This window comes from Lithobates pipiens, unplaced genomic scaffold (assembly GCF_037356315.1).
Source record: "Lithobates pipiens isolate NorthernLeopardFrog02 unplaced genomic scaffold, aLitPip1_a1.2 Scaffold_1, whole genome shotgun sequence".
Classification (NCBI taxonomy): domain Eukaryota; kingdom Metazoa; phylum Chordata; class Amphibia; order Anura; family Ranidae; genus Lithobates; species Lithobates pipiens.
Window position 1 is genome coordinate 123,858,710 of NW_027507685.1, and position 16,596 is coordinate 123,875,305.

General features: G+C 42.8%; 1 protein-coding gene across 1 annotated transcript in view; it reads left to right on the forward strand.

Annotated features, from left to right (window-relative positions):
• Positions 1-16,596, forward strand: part of TPRN (taperin) — an 87,056-nt gene that overhangs the window by 55,000 nt on the left and 15,460 nt on the right. The window lies entirely within an intron of this gene.

Genomic DNA, 16,596 nt, shown 5'->3' on the forward strand with positions numbered 1-16,596 from the left:
TGTATTGGAACATCTGTCCGTCCTTTGATGGAACTGCACCATCTGGAGCCTTGGCAACTCTCTTTCCATTCTGAGGACTTTTCATATCTCTTGTAATTTTATTCATTCATGTCCTTCCCCTTCCCCCCCCAAACTTGAACCTTCTGAGCTGGGAACGAGGGATACCTTCTACAGAATATTTAGTCAATTGGCATATCTCTTCTGCAGTCTAGTGGACTATGACTAATTGAAACACAGGAATGATGATTTAAACTTTCTGGAGCTTTTTTCACCAACGCTTCTTTTATATTAAAGGGGTTGTAAAGGAATTTGTTATTTAAAAAAAAAAAAAAAAAACATATTATACTTACCTCCACTGTGCAGCTCGTTTTGCCCAGAGTGGCCCCGAACCTGCTCTTCTGGGGTCCCTCGGCGGCTGTCTTGGCTCCCTCCCGCAAGGACTCCACAACTTCACGTGAGCTCCCTCGCATGATGTGGAGTGTTTGCGGGCATGCTCCCGTGATACAGCAAGCGGCTATAGCCTCTTGCTGTATCACTCGGCCCCGCCCCCCCCCCCCCGGCGCGCCGCATCATTGGATGTGATTGACAGCGCGAGCCAATGGCTGTGCTGCTTTCAATCCATCCACTGTAACCAATCAGTGGTCAGGCTGAATGGGAAAGAGGATGTCGGGGACGTGCGCAGGACTTTCGAGGGGTGAGGTAGGTATAATGGGGGGGCTGAGGGGGCCAGTATTGTCAGATGTTTTTTCACCTTAATGCATTCTATAACCCCTTTTAACTTCGAAAATTAACCAATTTAGTTATCTGAAAGACTGATGCAATGTTGAGTGCCGAAAACAAAAACTTTGGCAGTTAAATAATAATTTTATCTACATCTTTGGATATACAGCCCTTTGGCACTTCCTGCACTGGGTTCAGTACCCTATCCAACAGTAGTGTGTTGTTTTTTTACCTAGGTGCTTACTGTAGACTAGGAGCTAGTAGTTAAAGGTTTAGTTTTTTTTTTTTCACACTCTTTGCTTTTTTTCTTTTCTCTTCTATTCATCCCGTTTTTCTTTTTTACATTTTTATTACCCTCCAATCTTTTAATGCAGTGGTCTCCAAACTGCAGCCCAGGGGCCAGATGCGGCCCTTTGCTTGTTTTTATTTGACCCCTTGGGCACTATTTCTCCCAATGACACCAACAATGGGGCATAATTCCTCCCAATGACTTTAACAATGGGGCCCAATGACACCAATGATGGGGTACAACTACTCCCACTAAAATAAAATATGGGGCATTATCCCCCCCCCCCCCCCCCCCGGAGGTTGGGACCTTTTTCTACTCCCAATACCTACAGTCCAGCCCCCCTAAAGTCTCAAGGACAGCAGTAAACTGGTTCTTTGTTTAGAAAGTTTGGAGATGCCTGCTTTTTTTTAATGCATCTGACACACATAATTTTAAAGCAGACCTTCACTGCATCTGAGCAGCACAAACCAAAAACACGTATTCATTTTTAATATTCAACGTAAACTCCCCCACCCACCAATCAATCCATTCATCCATCCATCCATCCATTGATGTCTCTATGCTTTTATTATGTTGGAAAAAAAAAACACTTTGAAAAACACCCCCCTAGCATTTCTGGCCATGGCCATCTTGAGTAAGGGCAGATGATTCATGTTGCATTTGCTTCCTGGAATCCATCTACCCTTGGCTCAAGCATGCATGGAAGAGGGTGTGCTTGGCTAAGAAATCTCCTCCTTCTCTCCTTCTGAAGACTCATGAGATGTGTGATCTCAAGAAACCAGAAAGTAAATCTGATATACTTTCCTATCTATTTACTCATGCTATCAGCGTGACGTTCCACTTTAAGGCTGGCCATGGAGCGAATTTCTCAGTGGTTGCAAAGTTAAAAAAAAATTGCTTGATTTCCCCATAAAGACAGTCAGTGTTGAAAGGGGATTCCCTCCCGCCAAGCCACTGTGTTCTTCTGGCGGGAGAAGCTGTCTTCATTGGGAGAAGACAGCTGCTTGCAATAATGGCATGTAAAATCCAGCAGGGATCGATCAACTTGGGTATATTCAGCCTGCCCCTACATGGTTCCAATGGTTCAGCAGGAACTGTCTGAGATTCAGTCAGTCTATGGCTGTCTTAAGTAGGCTATAGGGATCACAAATGTGGAAGCATCGCTAAAGGGATGGCAGTGATGGCAATGTCATGTAATATGCCTCCAGTCTGACACTTTTGAAGCACGTCTCCTTTCTCCAACAACTCCTACAACATATTCAGTCTTTGACCATCTTCCGTAGCATGTTTCCAGTCTTTCATGGTTTTATGTATCCATACATTCTCTTTGAGACCCCACTAGATCAGCAAAGTTGACCACCATGGATTATACAGATGCCACCCCAAGAGTTAGGAAGGACATTTAATAAGGATTGATGGACAGAGGCATTTGGTTTATGACAGTTGGTAGCTTTGCCACTATGTGTCTTGGCTGACCAACTTTTAGTTTTGGCTATAGGGAAGCTGTATACACCTAAAGCGTACCCCCCCTCCTTACTTTTGCTGCCTTGACGAACCTACAATTCTAGTTGTGCTTTAGGAGATTTCCGCAGTCAAGGTCCAGCAAAGTGAATGGCAAGTTCTTTTCAGTATGCTCCAAAGGCACCTTTTGTGCGATTGTGTTTGCCAAAGTTCACGCCAGTTCCTGAAGACCTCGGAAGGGGCAGGCCCTCCCACCTAGGTGTGTGTTGTTATAAGTAAATATTGAATTGTGATGACGTCTGTGTTAAGTAATCATTAAGTTCTGGAGCTAAAGTGTTTTCCTGAACTGTCTGGTGGCTGCTAGGCCTTTGTGTATGGAAATTTCTTATCAGCTGGCCAAGTTTATACACAACACTGTGACACGGTAGAGCTGGAGAACTGCACACCATTAGTACTGGGAATTTGTGAGAGATTGCTGAGGTTGCAGCCATGGCTGCTTTTCATATAGTAAAATCTGAACTTGGTTTATGAAGAGCAGCCATGTTTAAAGCCAAGAGGGGACAAACGGACAATTCTGATGGCACTACAATGTCCCCCTTTTTTCTTTTTCTTTTTTTCCAGGGTTTCGGGAGGTGCGCCTACTTCATAGACTTTTATAGATAATGTGCCGAATAATTTATCAAAGTTCCTAATTGCAATGTTCAGTAACCAATCAGATTTCAGCTTACTGGAAAAAGTTCAGCAAATCTACCAAAAAGGATTGGAATTTTTTGTGAAAAACCATCAGTATCTGATTTGTTGGAAAAAGCTGGGTCGATTACTTGTATTGCCCATATGGGGGGGTCATTAAAGTTCTAGAATAGTAGCACATGTACCAAGCCAGCCTTGGGATAAGGCTCTCCAACTGTCTGTTTATTCTGTATTTATCAGCTGCGTCAGTGTTGTCACCTCACCTGTCACCGGTGCATTGTTTTGTGAGTCAGTTTGTTGGAGCACACCTGTGTGTTTATTACACTAAGCCTCCTGTCATTCAAACGGTTCCTAAATTTACTCGGGCTACGTCACTAGCATAGTTCTGATGGTTGTGCCAGGCTTCCGAGCTTCTCTTTTGTGAAGGATTCAATTCATCAGTGTGCAAAAGTGTAACATTTACATTTTGCAGTATGCTGTAGTAAAGGTGTACTCCAGGTCAGCCTATACATTTCATATGCAAACTCAGACTACCTGCACACTGAACTGCTTAGATTCCCAGCACTCATAGGGAATTACTGCGCAAGACTTTTAGCTGTACAGGTTGAATGCTAGGAACATGTTCCCAAACTGTCTGAAATGAATATGGGGGTTGTCATCGGTGGCCTTCCAAAGGCGACATTGTCACCTTGCTCATTCAGATCAAAGTGACAATGCCAGCCCTTCACCGACTGATGCTTATTTGGCCAGTGTTCCACTGCCCGCTCCTTCCTCTGCCTTGGCCAGTAAAAATACTGAGTGCCACCTGGTAGGAGACTCATGTGACCTCTTGGGTTTAGCAGCTAGGTCCAAGCACTGTCGTATAACGCAGGGAGTGATGTGACCACTTCTCTTGAAGTCTGATGCCATCTGGAACTGGGCACTCTGGTGCCAGCTAGAACAGAAGGTAGAACATCAGGAAGCTGACAAGTTAGTTATGGGTGGGTCTCCTTTATCCTGAAAAGGTAAGGTGACAGTGTCTTTTTGAGATGCGTGTTTCCTGCCCGTAAATAGCTTAAATACTTTTCATCTGTCCGTGACCCAGAACAAGCAAACAGCATGTATAGTCTGTTCTGGGTCAATGATACAAAGAGATCGGCATGACTAGCATAGCACACAGACCTCTCCAGTGGCTTCGGTCTCCTTGCCTCCTCTACACTCCGGCATAACAGCCTTGGTCAGACTCTTTTAGTATTGAAGACTTCCAGGAATATCAGACACCTGTGTCCCCTGCTGGACACCATACTTCATCCTCTGATCCCCTTCATCACTACAGGGCTCAGCAATGACATAATGATATTTCTGAGCGCTGTACAATGCAGATATTCTGATTCATCCTGGCATTCATCCATCTCCTGTTGCCTGTGGTTATGGCGGTATTGTCTTTGTTGTCTGGCTGGTTTGTCTGTTGTTGGACAACGTGAAATATTTACCAGCTGTTACCAGGGAGTATCAAGACGCCAAATCTATTGTGAGCTGAATCTGCCAGAGCTTGTTTAGTTGTCGGTAGACATTTTTTGTAAATTGAAATTCATTATGGCACAATTGTGGATTAGCAACAAGACCATATATTCTTTAAAAAGAAATCCCAGTTAAACGGAAGCAAAAAAAGAAAAAATATGTTTTGGAGGAGTTCGGCTGCTGTCTACATGTAACTTTTTGTTTGATCAGATGGTGGCAGTTTAATAAAAAAAAGAGAGAAAAACTGTGGTGAGCAGGTATGGGAGCTCACCTTACTTGACTTATCCACTGTAAACTGGGATTTACCACATTGCCTTACACAGGTATGGTTTCAGGCATTCGGCTATATAGAGTAATGCAGGCCATACACGGTCGAATTTCGAACGAATTTTCTTTTCAAAATCAGAAAATTCGTTTTTTTTGTGATCCGATGATGCCACCATTGATTTTCGAAATTCGGCCGACCAAGCCTTCAATTTCACCTCATGTTGCTACAGAAAAGAATTTTCTTGGCTGGGAATCTTCTTTTCTCTCCGTACATTTTCTTTTATCTCCGTACATTTTCTTTTATCTCCGTACATTTTCTTACGTTTCTCGCACGATTCTCCCATCATTGATTAGAAAATCGTTCGTTTTTCTAAAAATTTCCAACATGTCCGATTCCTCAAATTTTATTTCTGCACGAAAATCGGCTGTTGCTGCAGCCCACTAATGGTGCGAAATTCATACGAAAATTCTTAGATACGATTTTCGAAAGAAAATTCTTTCGAAATTCGAACCGTGTATGGCCGGCATAAGGCTGTTGCCCTCTGTGGGCTCTCTTCCTCCAATAGGCTATCTACAGTGATCCTCATTTTTTTACCAATAAAGGATTTGGTCACACAAAAAGCTGCAATAGAAAAAAACTGTTACTGCGATTGGCTCTGCGACATTAGAAAAAGTTCAATCGCAAAACTGACTGCACTGAATCTTAATTTTTTATTTTATTTAGGACTGTAGCAAGGGTATGGGCATAAAATTGCATAAAAGACTCTCAGGCACAGATAAGAAACAACTATAACACAGATTTAGGCACAGTAGGTATGTGACTGAGACAAATCTACAACATTCTATATCTTGATGTATCACTGATATATTGTCACTTTAACAAAGTCAAATAGGGTAGATAGTTTGCGCCAGTGCCATCTGAGATCTTTGATGATAAGAAGGGACAGGAATGTAGGGAGTGAGGGAAGTTGCCATCTGCACGTAGACGTATTTTATCTGTTTGTTTGGAGTTTTGATTTAATCTGCCTCCTGGCAATAATTTGCACAGTACAGCGGGTCACCTGTGTATTACCTCTTGGCCGCGGTGATCTCTGCCAGCTCAGAGAAGCAGAGCCCAGTAAATACGGCGGTTAATCTGTTTTTTGTACATGGGATCTGGTGACCTGGCCTCTTCCTGCAGGCTCCACTTCGGAAAGTTTACTCAGGGTGGAGGCCTAACCTTCCATCGGAACTTCTTTTTTTTTCCCTAAGCCAAAACAAGGCCAGAGGGTTTCAGGTCCATTTCCTCTTTACGTTACATTAATTTCCCACCGTGAGAAAAACAAGACTGATGGAAATATTCTGAGTATGCTGGAATAATCAAAACATTATTTATTATTTTTTATTCTCCTAGTCCGACAGAGGACAAGGCCTACTTGCCTACAGTCTTCATCACAGCTTCTTTCCTACCTGCCTTGGCAACATATGTATCGGTGGTAGTGAAGCTCACAGAGCAACCTAAACTCCTTCTTCTTGGATTCATTTTGATTTCAACCCATCTACGTTTTTTGCTGGATTATGCTCAAATAACATTTCAAATGTCCTACTGTGATTTATTGCTCTGCTGCCACATGTCAGGTCCTGTGCCGCCAACCTCTTTCCTTATGTCATCTGGAGCCGGCTGTCTCTTCCGGGTTCTTGTAGCTGGTCCCCTGATGACACACCACGGAGTCTCCTCTAGATGCTCTCCAAGTTTTTCTCCTGGGATATGTGACATGGATATCCTTGGGAGTGGGGGCCAGAGCAGAGTGAACGTCATTCTCTCCTAGAGAAAGGCAGGCCCGAGGAAGCAGTAATAGAAGGAAAAAAAAGGGGTAAATAAAACAAAATGACTTTTTAGGAAATTGAAGGTCTACTTTGATGTTGCAGGAGGCAGGGTGTTGGATGTGGGACTTAATGTAATTTCGCAATTCACTACATGCTTTTACAGTCAAAGGGAGTTTGAAGTCTTATTGCATGGGTCTTCAAATTACGGCCCTCCATTTGTTCAGAAACTACAATTCCCATCATGCCTAGTCATGTCTGTGAATGTCAGAGTTTTACAATGCCTCATGGGATGTGTAGTTTTGCAACAGCTGGAGGGCCGTAGTTTGAGGATCCCTGTCTTATTGTGTGGAAATCCATGCAAAATGTGGGTTGTATTTCCACTTTATAATACAAAGAACATATTATTTTCTGTGTATAGTTTGTAAATGTTTCGCATACGTAAGGAAAGCTATGTTAGCTAATGACGTATGCTCTTTCTGATTAGTGCTGCTTTTGGCTAGGTTGATGCTAGCATGCACAGTAAAACGCAGTATTTTACCGCGCAGCCAATGTCAGTGTTGACTCTGGCAAGGAGTGATGCAATGCACATTGCGTTTTTTTAACGCTGCACGGCTGTGTTGGTGGTGTGCAGTGCGTTGTGGAAGAATGCAGACATGATGCATCATACCGCAGCTCATCGCACATCACACCAGCATTGTGCTGTGAACAGGATACTTAAAAACAATAGTTTTCTATGTGCCCTAGCTGTGACCATTTATCTAGTGCAGAAAAACGTAGGTCACTGTAGTTTGGTTATTTTACAGTTGGGCTTGTTCACCCCGTCAGGTCTGGCTGATTGGAAACAATGCACTCTCTATAGGGAAGAGCTTTTAAGATTGTTTGCTGCAGAGTGGCATGTGTACTATAAAAAAACATTTTCTTTCTAGATGTAGCTTTAAAAGTTGTGACGTGTCTGGGTATTGGGTACGTCGGTGTAGCATAAAGGCTCTATAGGAGCCGGGAGGGGATTGGCTTGTTGCCTCGTATACAATGAAGCAATTGAGTGGAACTGAACACAAAAGCCACATTTCTCTACCCCGTCAGCAGCCAAAGAAGGTCAGACAGGTGTGCGGCTAACCAGGTACTCTGACCGCCATAGTGGAACTCTTTTGTGATGTATAGAGAAGCCCAAGTGAAACTTGTTACTTGTCACAGCGGCTTGTAGTGTGCATGTCATGTTCTATTCAGATATACAGTATACACTTGTCATCCAATTGTCCTGATATAATTATGTAGCTTAATTTTATTTTCTCCTGATACCGCCTCGGTTTAAGTGTTGCTAACCCCACAACAGGAAGATTACTGTGTATATGCAGTAAATCATGCTCATTATACTCCCTGTGGAACCTAAGGGGTTAATCCTCTGGATTGTATAAAAAGGCGGTTTGATCCTGTCTTCTCTGATCCTCCCCTTCTTCCACAGTCTCCAAACCATCACCTGATAGAACAGAGCCTTGGGGGGCAAGCTGCACATGCTCCGTGTGTATTGCTATTATTTTTTGGGGGGGAGGGTGCATGTGATCAGCACAGGGCCAATCAACACTGTCCAGACAGAGTCAGGGGTCCTGCAGCCTCATAGGACAATCGGGGGAGAAAAGAAAAACTCCTCCTGCAAGGTTTAACCAGTGCTCTGCTGGACACTGATGGAAGTCACATGACTTCTCTAACTGCTGATGAGAAAAGGTATTTAGCAGTTTTTTTTGTTTTTTTTTTTTGTTTTTGCATTTCCATGTTCTGTGTACTGTGGGAGACCAGATATCATGCAGGGTCCTGGGTTTAGTAACATTTTAAAGCCCATTTACATCTGCACCAGATTTATTTTTGAATTTCAGGCACATTACATGTCATGAAGGGTCTTCTTTGGCATTGATGATTAATGATTCAGAAAGCACCACTGACTTTAAAATGTCCGTGCCATCCACTTGCATCATTGTAGTGTGGTGTCCTCCTAGGGGACGGGTCCGTGACAACTGTACTCCCCAGGATGTGGGTTGACACTGGAGGGTTGATTTACTAATACTGGGGAATGCAAAATGTGGTGTAGCTGTGCATGGTAGCTAATCAGCTTCTAGGTTGTTCAATTAAGCTTTGACAAAAAAAAAATTGAAGCTGATTGGTTTCTATGCAGAGCCGCACCAGATTTTTCACTCTCCAGCTTTAGTAAATCAACCCCTGGGTGTCTTTCAACCTGGAAGATGGGAGGCAAATATTTCAGCGGAAGTTGCATTTTTTATTTGTATGGTTACTGGGCAATGATCTACATTAGGGATATGCAATTAGCGGACCTCAAGCTGTTGCAGAGCTACAAGTACCATGATGCATAGCAAGACTCTGACAGCCACAAGCATGGCACCCAGAGGCATGATGGGACTTGTAGTTTTGCAACAGCTGGAGATCTGCTAACTGCATATCCCTGATCTACATCCTGATCATCCCAAGATTCAATATGTGCACATATTTTTGTAGCTGAAAGCACCACTCGGCTGTCATCGGATACATCCTTGCTTGTGTTTTGTGTGAATATAAAAATTAAAAAAAGATCTTTAACTATCATTTACACAAAACTGATGGAAAGACGAATCAGTCACAAGTCTGGAGAGCTTTGCCTTCTCTGCAGTTACAATCTACACACTAATGCCCATTAACCTAGCAGTGTTTTTGCATTGTGGGAGGAAACCGGGACATCTTTGTGTCTTCTCTCAGACTCGTCTCGTACTTTGCAGCCTCTGAAAAGCTTAATCTGTCTGTGTGGGCCGACTTGCAACACACATTAGCCAAAAATGTCTAATCTTCTAATAACGACATTTTGCTGGAGCCCTAAATAAACAAGATTGGGTTTATTTGTAGAGGGAAAATCTGGTCTTCTGTAATCTTCGGCGAGACGTTGGCACAGCTTTGCATCACGGAAAGATTATTTGTCACGTTAGGTGACTGGACCTTCTGCCCTATTAGAGGGGATTGTGGGAAGTGTATATCGGCTGCCATGATTCTCTGGGACACATTCAATACTTAGGCATTTAAGATGCCCAGGTGACATTGTGTATGTCAAGGTGACAGGTTACTGCCATTGAAAAGACAAGGGAGATCTTCCCATAGGAATACAGACAGTGATGGGGGGAGGGGGAAACTCGCCTGTAACACTGCCCACCTTATCTAGGTCTAAAAAAAAAAGCTTTTGCTGGAGTATTTTGTTATAAGAAATACTGTTTTACATTGGTGTTTACACTTCTCGATTGGCAGTCTCAGTAAATTAGAATACAACAGGGATATTGGGTTCCTTTATGGTCATTGCAACAGATGTGCAGACCTGGGCAGTAAAGTGCTCCAGATGCACAACAATCAAGTCATAATACTTTGTCTAAAAACAGAAATATTTTGGTTGGGCAGACCTTTTCAAGTAGACCTAGTTATTGTGCAAAACTTAGGCCTCATGCACACGGACGTTTTTACAGCCACTTTTTTGAGCTTTTTTTGCAGCTTAAAAACGGCTGTCCATGTTAGTCTATGGCTTCATGCCCACCTAGGCGTTTTTGAGCTGCAAATGGCATAGGCGTTTTTAAGCTGTAAAAAAAACCCAGGACCAGTGCATTCCGTGGCGTGGAGTTAGAGCTGTAAAAACGCGAATCGCGGGAAAACGCGCAAAAACGCCAATGCAAAACGCGGTAAAAATCACGTTTTTAACAACGATTTTTCCAGGCATCGGAGCTAGCTTTGCAGCCAGTTTTTTAAAACGTCCGTGTGCATGAGCACTCAGTGTCCCGAAAAAAAAAAAAACGTACTAATTGTTTTGAGAATAAATGGTATCTTTTGAGATAAGTTCTTCCAGTGTCTCCTCTGTATTTCCTCCCTGAGACAAGTTCCAGAAGCAGAGAATTGAGTTGAACTCTTCTCCATACCAATAGACATGATGCTTTGCCCAGGCAACCCAATGGATATTTATCTTCCTGGGATATCTTGGCTACACTTGGACATGAGATGGTTTTCCAAGTACCTTCCTGCTCCAATCATCCTTCAGAAGTGTGCACCCTGCACAGCCTGCATTGCAGTTGGCTGGAATGGGTGATGATCATTTTATATCTACAGCTGTCAGATAAGAGTATGCATTCTGGTGACCCCCCCCCCCCCCCCAAATGACAAATCGCATGAAGTGCACCCCACCACCAAACTTGCACAACTCCTCACTCCCCAGATTCAATAGACCTCATACGTCCAAGACAACTGGGGACGCATGGAGCATCTTGAGGAACAATTTTTTTATAAGCAGTGTTTCATTAATGTTTTGGGGAATTGCTATTTTTGTATCTGATTTATTGTCCAAATTGGGCTTTAACCACTTCAAGTCTGCAATACGTAGATATTAGCATTGCGGCTTTTAAGTGGTTTACTAGGATTATGGCTGAAGATATCAGCCATAACCCATATTTGTGTTTTGTTTTTTATTTATTTTTTACAGCCAGTGCCTGGCTTTCTCCTAAGTGTTCCGAGCAGTTAATGAGCCGTCCCATTCTGCTGTTTGCTGGTGTTTCTCGTGCTTACCGTTTCCGCTGGGTCACCCAAGAAAATAAGGCAGCTGGCTAGTCCCAGAGGGAGTAGATCCTCTTTGATCGCTTCTATGTTTCCCCCCCCCCCTGGATTCATCTCCTCTATTTGTTCTGTTTACCATGCTCACCTAGAGTTAAAGCTTTCTGAACACTAGTCAAATCTCCTGTAAATAAAATGGTTAACTTACAGTCCTTTTTAAAAATTGCTTTTGCTTTGCTTCAAAAATGATACCCCACATAGCTTTAGTGGTTCTTCAAAGCTTCCATAGAAGTCTATGGCAAAGCTCGCTTGAAGCTCGGCTCATTGAAGCTCGGCTCATTGAAGCTCCACCCAAAGGCTCATTGAAGCTCCACCCAAAGGCTCATTGAAGCTCCACCCAAAGGCTCATTGAAGCTCCACCCAAAGGCTCATTGAAGCTCCACCCAAAGGCTCATTGAAGCTCCACCCAAAGGCTCATTGAAGCTCCACCCAAAGGCTCATTGAAGCTCCACCCAAAGGCTCATTGAAGCTCCACCCAAAGGCTCATTGAAGCTCCACCCAAAGGCTCATTGAAGCTCCACCCAAAGGCTCATTGAAGCTCCACCCAAAGGCTCATTGAAGCTCCACCCAAAGGCTCATTGAAGCTCCACCCAAAGGCTCATTGAAGCTCCACCCAAAGGCTCATCGAAGCACCAAGCATAAGCAAGGTGTAAACAGGACTGTAAGCTAACCATTTTATTTTGTGACAGGGGCTTTGACTGGCGTTTAGGGAGCTTTAACAATGCGTGTCCAAAGCCATGTTTTGAAGCAAGTGTAAACTAGCCCACAGGGATTCTCTTAATTTGCAGGGATTTTCTCTCACTTCCTGTTTAGCTATGGGACAGGAAGTGAAGGAAAAACTCTGCAATGGGACACAGATGGTAATAAAATAATTTTAATTTATCCAAAATGTAAAAACGGTTTGCCTTTTTAGTTCTACTTGAAAACTCCCCTACGGGTCTACTTTAGGTGCTCGTGGCCTGCGGTGAGAAGATAGTGGTAATTTGCCCCAACAATAAAGCCCCAGCAGAGATGGTATCAGCTGGCTCTTAGCTTTAGTCTTTGTGACATGTATGTTTGCTTTTGCAGCTGGGAGCTCAGTATGACTGATGTCCCCTGTCACAGGTCATTTAAATCACAGCCTCTGCTCCTTTAGAAGAGCTCTGGGCCTGGCTGGTCCCTGATAACATTTTTGTTTTGCTATCAGCTGTGTACACTACCACAGATGACACCAGACTGAGGCGGATAAGTGTGGCGTCTGCTGCTAAAAGGAAGCGTGCCATGCAGTTAACCACCTGTGTAGTTAGGCTGCGATAGAAGCAGCTACTCGCCGTTTTACTGGCTTAACCTATACTGCCATGAAACAAATGTGGTACATTAAGTTTTGTTTGTGTTCTCCATCCCTTCTACTATTTTTATGTGTTTTTGCTCTGAATCTTTAAGATTTCTCTCAGCATGATCCATTATAAAGTCCCACTCCAGGCACAATAAGCTTGCCAGACTTCAGGCAGTTGTAGTGGGGAAAATAATTATTTGATCCCTTGCAGATTTTGTAAATTTGCCCACTTACGAAGAAATGAAGGATCTATAATTGTTATCATAAGTGTATTTTAAATGATAGAGACAGAATATCAACCAAAATTCCAGAAAAAACACATGATACAAATGTTAAAACTTTAATTGTAGTTCAGTGAGTAAAATAAGTATTTGATCCTCTACCAACCAACAATAATTCTGGTTCCCACAGACGGCATGTACTCACGTGGTACACAGATCAGTTCTGTCAATTTTGGAGCGTGCTCCTAACAACAACTCGTTATGTGTATGAAAGACATCTGTCCACAGAATCTTTCTTCCATTCAAACCTCATCATCATGGGCACAACCAAAGATCTGTCAAAGGATTTCGGGGACAAGATTGTAGACCTGCAAAAGGCTGGAATGGGCTACAAGATCAGAAACTTGGTGAGAAGGAGACAACTGTTGGGGCCATTTTTTGCAAATGGAAGAAATATAAAATGACCACCAATCGTCCTTAGTCTGGAGCTCCATGCAGGATTTTGCCTCATGGGGTAAGGCTGGTCATGATAAAAGTGAGGAATCGGCCCAGAATTACACAAGGCAATTGGGATCACAGTCGCCAATCAAACCATTGGTAACACAATATGCCACAGGCCTGTCTGAAGCTTGCCAATGAACATCTAAATGATTCAGAGAAGGATTGTGAGAAAGTGCTGTGGTCAGATGAGACCAAAATTGAGCTTTGACATTAACTTGCCTCGCTGTGTTTGAAGTAAGAAAAATGGCAACTATGACTCTAAGAACACCATCCCTACATTCAAGGACATTCAAGAAAACGCATGATGCTTTGGGGCAGTTTCTTTGCTAAAGATACAGACCAACTTTTCCACATTGGGGGGGGGGGGGGGGCAATGGACGGGCCATGTATTGTAAAATCCTGGATACAAACCTTCTTCCCTCAGCCAGAACACTAAAGATGGGTCCTGCAGTATGACAATGACCCAAAACATACCGCCAAGGAGTGGCTCCAGAAGAAGCTCATTAAGGACATTGAGTGGCCTAGCCAGTATTCAGACCTTAATCCTATAGAAAAATTTATGGAGGGAGCTGAAACTTCGAGTGGCCAAGCGACAGCCAAGAAACCTTAAGGATTTAGAGATGATCTGTAAAGAAGAGTGGACCAAAATCCTTCCTGAGATGTGTGCAAACCTGATAACCAACTACAAGAAGAAACATCTTACCTCTGTGCCTGTGCCACCAAGTACTAAGTCATGTTTTGCTTGGGGATCAAATACTTATTTTACTGACTGAACTGCAAGTCAATGTATAATATTTGTATTATGTGTGTTTTTTTTTTTTTTTTTTTTTCTGGATTCTTGGAAGATTTAAATTATACCTATGATCAGAATTATAAATCCTTAATTTCTTTGGAAGTGTGCAAAAATCTACAGGGGATCAAATCATTATTTTCCACACTGTATATATTGCCTCAGATGCAACCCCTGTGATGCAGGCGTTCCTCTATCTTAGTTAAAGTGTTACTAAATCCACAACCGTAAAATCAGTCTGTATATGCAGTAAAGCATGCTGTTATACTCGCTGTGGATCCTAACTGGTTAATCCTCCACATCATGTAAAAAGGCTGTTTGATCCTGTCTCTCTGACCTTCCCCTTTTTCCACTGTACCCAGTCTGTCTCCTAATGTACAGAGCCTTTGGAGCCCCTTTGCACATGCTCAGTTTGGTGTGTGTTGCTAAGTGTATTTTTATTTATTTATTTTTTTCCCCTTGGGAGGGGGTTCATGCAGCCTCATAGGACAGTCAGAGAAGACTAAAAACACCTACAAGCTTTAACCAGTGCTCAACCAGACACTGAGTTACAAGACTGCTATATACTTATATTTAGCAGTTTATATTTATTAAAGCAATTGCATTTCTATGTTCTGTGGGAAACCAGATATAGTGAATGCAGGTTTAGTACCGCTTTAAATCCACTTGTTTACATACCGGGCAAACTAACACTCCAGCTGTACTTCCGGCCTGCTCCAATGTAAGCGTTGCAAATCTGAAACCCCAGCAAACTGTCACATCCTCTCCTCCTGACCATTTACAAAACGCAGCCTGGGGAGGTGGGTTTTGTCGGTGGCCAGGAGATTAAAGAGGCGAAGGCACAACCATGGCCTACAGGGGGAATGTTCCAATGGGGACACTGGTTCCAGTGTCAGCTGTCCAAGAGGGCATTTCCCTCACTTTGAAATTATTTTCTCTCCCTTCCTGATGTCTCTACAGAACAGGAAGGAATTTTTTCCTAGTGGGGCACAGATTGTATTTATGAAGTTTTTTTCAATCAAATGAAAGCACCATCCACGAGTCCAAGCTCATTTTTAATGATAAAACTGATTCAAAGCAGAATTCATCCAATGCTTTTTGGAGGCCAAACACCCTACCCCATAAATTAAGAACTTTGGCCTAAACGGACTTGGGTAAGCCAATATCAAATAAATCTGCTTTGTGATTTGCTGCTTTGAGCAGTTTCAGGGGACAGATTACGCCACTGTTTGGTCTTTTTGAATTGGATTTATTCGGCTATGAATGTTATCATTAAAGCGGAGTTCCACCCAAAATTGGAACTTTCGCTCATTTGTGTATGAGCCTTTAAAGTAACTTTACCTTTTGGATTTGGCACCTTTTGGAGGGAGCGGATACTGGTCTTTAACGGGTATCCGGGCCCCACTTCCGGGAGACTTGACCGCGGGACATTAAGTCAGTGGCTTGGCTCCTTCCTCCGCCGCCTGGCCAGTAGGAGAGTGCATCGGTGCCTGGCGAATGCGCAGTAAGGGACCTGGTGTGAAGCTGTAATGCTTCACTACTGGGTTCCCTTGCCCACAATGGCGGCGGCAGCACTTGACAGCTTATGGAAACATCAGCTGGGGTGCCGACATTGCTGGACTCCAGGACGGGTAAGTGTTAATTTTTGCTGCGGTGGGCAGATGTCCTCTTTAAATTGCTCCAAGCTGGACCAATGGTAAGCATGCAATAAAGATCATATCTGGAATTCAGCTTTAAGGATAGAACCTTTCTAGATCTCAGTCCCTGCTGGCTCTGTTGGAAGTAGGCCCTTGAAGGCAATTTGCGGCATTAGTGTTTGCCTTGTGTCTGCCTTGTTTGTGTCTTACTTGAATTTAACAAGCATGCCTTTTAGCTACAAAAAATTCCTTTGCACTAGTGGATAGTCCAGTCCAGGCATTCAGGTGATGGAGAAACTTTAATGGTCTCTTGGTGTGCCTTAAAGACATGTTGTCCCTCTACCACACATTCCAAGCCTTGATCTTTTAAATACTTCATGGTCATTAAGCCATGTCAAGTTGACCATTCTGGTTTGTCAAGGCTGGAACTGGAAGGACACCACTACACACTCAATAATATTGTGTGCATGTAGCAGGAAGTATACTACAGAAGTGATGACTGCCGATGAAGTTTGCTGACTTTCCTGACTTAAATGCGTACTGTAATTTTATAACCACCTCCTTTTTTAAAGTGTATGTAAAGCCAAAATTTATATATATATATATATATATATATATATATATATATATATATATATATATATATATATATATATATATATATATATATATATATTATATATTTATTTTAGTTTTGGATAGCGTAGGAAATGCTTTTGAGGAGGCAGGTCTCATATTTCTTCCTTGACTGGTTTTGTTTGGACCATTGCCATCATCAC